We start from the raw sequence: 4,756 nt of genomic DNA, 5'->3' as shown, positions 1-4,756 counted from the left end.
TATGTTCGTAAACATGTTTAACGGTTGTTATACCCCCAGATAAAAACCCTAAAAAAGGCATTAATGGTGATACTTTTTCTCAGTGGCGTAGCTAGCAAAAAACATTTGGTCGGGCTCACGAGGCGCCACCATGGTTGGCGCCGAGCGATAAAATTTTCCGAATTTAGACTCCCTAGAACGTCGGAAACGGCTATCTTAGAAAGCAAATGCGTGATATTCATGCAGGAAATAGAACCATTTTGGTTAATTTAAATTGCCGAAGGATCTTATAGTAAAGCAGAGAAACAATTCAAAAATAGTTGCAGATATGTGATTTATTTTCTCAACACTACATACATAAATAGATACCTATGTACATCTTGTAAAGAAACTTTGACAAAAGAACCGAAAAAGGCTCAGATTTGTCATCAACAACTATCAAAAGTTGTGATGAAATTGTCGTGCTGAAATGACAATCATCATTGACTGCATTAAAAAGTTCCCGGAAAAATTCTCACATGCCATGGACGTAAGACATCATCAGCTTGCTATCAGCCATATATGAATACCTATTTGTATAAGAAAGCAAGTCTTCGTGGTTTTTCAATGAACTTCTTTACTACCTCATCATGCAATGTGTTGGCGTCTTCTTTCTCTGACAGTATGTCTTTGTGAATGGAAATCCTGCAAAGAGAACTAAAACGTCCTTGGCTCATAGTATTTCTAAGATAATTTTTTACCCTCTTCAAACAATAAAATGACCTCTCAACTGAAGCACTTGTAATTGACAAAACCCCATTTATCTTTAACAGTTTTACAATTTCTGGAATACTACATTGATAATGGAACTGAAAATATATTTCAATAATTCATCGCATGAATCACAGTGAAAGTCTTTATCTCTGTAAATAAAACAAAGTTGGCTAACTAGCATTGGTATGTCAAACATATCACCATAAACCTCCTTTAGAAGATTATCTTTTCTGAGGGCACTTCACCTTTCCACATCTTAAACACCCTAGGGTAAACAAGGTCAAAAATCTAAAACGCTCCATATCCTGAAATCGCTCAGTCAGCATAGTCACAATTGTGTCAAGAATTAAAAAATACATTTGTTTGTAATTATGCCGTTGGTCATACCTGGTTACTGGTGGTCCCACTTATTCAACAGTGTCCTTGTCTTGCAAGATAGAATAAAGTATGGATGACTGCTCAAGAATTTTCTGGAAAACATGTACCAAGAAACAAAACAAGAAGCCATTAAGGTAGCCAAGTAAACCAGTAACCTTACTTAACGTTTCATCATCCCAACCTATTGGATTATCAGTAAGATTTTCAAATATGTCTATCAGTTTCTCATAGTTAGAATGCAAGACATTGATGACATGAGCCCTATAATACCATCTTGTGTCACCAGGACTAGGAAACTCAAGCCTATGGGATGATAGTAAAGCTTTTCTTTGGGGAATTGCTAGTAAAGGTGCAGAAAGCACTAATATTAACAAAGAAAATCTTAACAGGTGAGATGGAGGATGCAGCTTGACATAATACTAGATTTAGTCTATGGGCAGCACAGTGAACAAATTGAGCATAAGGATAATCCTGCTGAACTTGAGCTTGAACACCATTGAGATGACCAGACATAACAGATGCACCATCATAAGTCTGTCCAATAAATTTCTTTTCACATTATTATATTGACTTAACTTACCTTAACCACTGATGATATAGCAGTTGCAGTCCTATCACAACTAACATCAACAAACCCAAGCTGTCTTTCAATGACACTTTCCCTTTGTCCATTCGAACAATTACACTCAATTGTTCTTTGGTAGAAACATCAGTTGCCTCATCAACCTGTATAGTTAAGAAAGTGCAGCAATATATTTCCTTTAAAATCTCATCCTCTATTATCTTATCAAGACAATCAATCAAATCATTCTGAATATCAGGAGAGACTCCAGTAAACCGCCCTCCCCCAGCAAGGTGGGTTTCAGCAAGCCTTCCATGTAATCGCCTTTCAAAAGTGAATTTATCTTGGCAAAATTTTCAAGTAGCTCTTTATATCCTCTATTAATGCTACTAGATTCATCATGCCCCTAAATGCAAGATTTGCGACAAGTATAAGCTTCTGTTATGGTTTTCAACATTTCGTTTTACATACGCTGAATCTCTTCACGTTAGTTTGTGACATGATACAGTCGATAGAGTGAAAATAGTAACTTATTGTAGATATGTGCGATTTTTTTCATTTTCTTAATCGGATAGGAAATTTTCATGTTTTAATCCCGTCTATCCATGAAGATGAGATCGGAAAATAAAAGAAATGCAACAAACAATGCATTTTTCTTAGCTACAAAGCCAATCTTTCTTCATTACCAACTTTTTCAAATTAGTCTTTGTAAATTAATTTGCTTTAAGTATATTTTTGTATGATGTAACAGAAAATTTTAGTTCACTTGTTATATATTTCATTAGAATAATGTTATCAATTTAATATATTTAAAGGTCAAAATTATCAGCTTTTAAAATAGATGTTGTTAAATTTGAGTCAAGCTACTTACCATCAGATTACAATATTACTATAGATTTTATTTATTTTCGTTTTTGAGCCACTAGATGTTAAACAGCCATTTAGTTTTCAGTTCTTAAAATAGATTTAGATAATTACCACTATAGATTTTACTATTTGGTTGGCTAATTTTATACTAAACTTTAATGCTTGGCACTAGAAATATAGTCATTGTTTAAGTATTAAAATATGATAATTTTGTAATAAAGCAATTTGTATATTTACATTAATATCTGTGGATATTTAAAAATATCCATTTAAAATTTTCCTCAGATTTTTATCCGGTTTATTATTTTTATTTTCGTAAACATGTTTAACGGTTGTTACCACCAGATAAAACCTAATAGGATGATTTTTCTACTAAACTGTACACATCTCGTTTTAAAAGGTCGTCTGATTTAAGCTGTTTTGTTAATTCTTTGGGATCTTCAATAGCATCAAACCCTTTTAATATATCTGAAAATTTTGATATAACTAAATCAGTTAAAAACTCATTAGCTTTTTGTAATCGTTTTTTCTTGTATTCAGTGTATAATTTATCAATAATTTTTTGACTAGCTTTTTTAATGTAAGCAACTGACTTGTCTAAATCACCATCTTCAGCTAGTTTAAGTAGTTGATCTCTTTTATTAAAACTCTCTTGCGGTTTATCTTGTATATTATCATCACATACAGCATCTTTGATAGTGTCATTTGCGGAATCAATCTCATTAATTATATCATCAATTGTTTCAGGCTCTATACGCTTTGGCATATATATATATATAGCACATGTTTTATTGCGGAATAACTATTTTCCATTTGCGTGGGTACATACATTGAATTTCTAAATATGCATACTTATTATTTTTCAATTTTTTAGTTATTTCTTCTATATCATCTTTCTCAACACCATAAAGATAGTCATCAAATATGGTTTTCATATCATTGCGCTTTGTATTATAAAATGTAACTAAATAACTTATATTTTCACGATAAGGTTTAGAAATACTAGTCAATTGCTGTGTAACCAATAGTAGAAAGCCCATAATGACGAGCACTGAACCCTAATTTTATTAATTCGATGTCCTATTTTTAACATCTAAGCAACTCGCACAGTCATCAAGTATAATAAGACTATTTGTACCTTTATATACATCACTAACATATTTTAAAACAATATCTACCTGATCTTGGTCACATTCTACTTTAATTAAATCAGAATCATTTATATATTTCCATTCTTGATAGGTTTTATTATATGATAGCGTTGGACATAATAAAATAATATAATCAAAATGTCTATTAAAGTTTTTTCTAACATTCTTAGAAGGTAAGAAGGTTTACCACAATTAGTCATACCTAAAATAATCATATTAAAGGGTGTATTCATTTATATATTACTGGTTATTCTAGTATTGAATACTTTGTAAATCATTATTAACAAATTGAACAAGAGCATCACTAATAACATAGATGTAACAGTTTAAATCTTTTGTATATGCTCTTTTTAATTTCGAGAAGAATGCCGTTTTGAGTATTAATGATTTTTTCCGTTACCAGCAATATTTTTTCTTGAAAGGTGCGTAGATCGATAACTAATGCAAATTTATCCTTATAAAATTTTTCAATTGTCATGAAGCAATCTATCGGAATAGTTCTATCAAAAATTTTCTTGCTTCTTCATAAAATAGTTTTTATTCATACCTTGGGCGAAAATACATTAGGCACCCTTCTATAGTTATTTTAACTTCATCAATTTTTGGCTATATAAATTTCTCACTATCACTAATTGAATTTTCTGTGAATAGTAGACAGATACCTTTCATAGCTTTACGAGGCACATTAACGTTAATATTCTGTAATGTACTTGACTTATCCCATTTTTCTTTTTTTAAGAGGGTTATATGCTGATAAAATAGACTTCTTCCTATAGAATATAAATTTGTCACCTCATCAGCAATTTCTTGATTTTCAATAGTTTCATATTCCAGCTGAATATTTTCTAATTCATAATCACCGATAGTTTGACCGCTTTGAGGGATAAGGACTTGATCACTTGGTGGTAATGTTATTATGTATTGAAAGTTATTATGCATTTGATATGGTGCATACACACCGTGGTTTTTCAAAATATAGTCAATATTAATTTTCTGCCTTGTACAATAAATATCATACATTAATTTGTCTGCTACTTTTTCTGAATCTCCACTTGTTTCAGCACTA

The 4,756-nt window shown here is 31.3% G+C and overlaps 1 long non-coding RNA gene across 1 annotated transcript; it reads right to left on the bottom strand.

The window, feature by feature from the left end:
- Positions 1 to 324: 324 nt before the first annotated feature.
- LOC124458270 lies at positions 325 to 828 on the bottom strand. The gene is made up of 2 exons (XR_006953110.1): positions 603 to 828; positions 325 to 548 (listed from the first exon to the last, which is right to left on the bottom strand). It is a non-coding gene; the product is annotated as an uncharacterized LOC124458270 (long non-coding RNA).
- Positions 829 to 4,756: the final 3,928 nt, after the last annotated feature.

This window comes from Xenia sp. Carnegie-2017, unplaced genomic scaffold (genome assembly GCF_021976095.1).
Source record: "Xenia sp. Carnegie-2017 unplaced genomic scaffold, XeniaSp_v1 HiC_scaffold_6, whole genome shotgun sequence".
In the NCBI taxonomy this organism is placed as follows: Eukaryota; Metazoa; Cnidaria; class Anthozoa; order Malacalcyonacea; family Xeniidae; genus Xenia; species Xenia sp. Carnegie-2017.
Note: the sequence above shows the minus strand (reverse complement) of the source record. Positions and strands in the feature narration are given on the sequence as shown.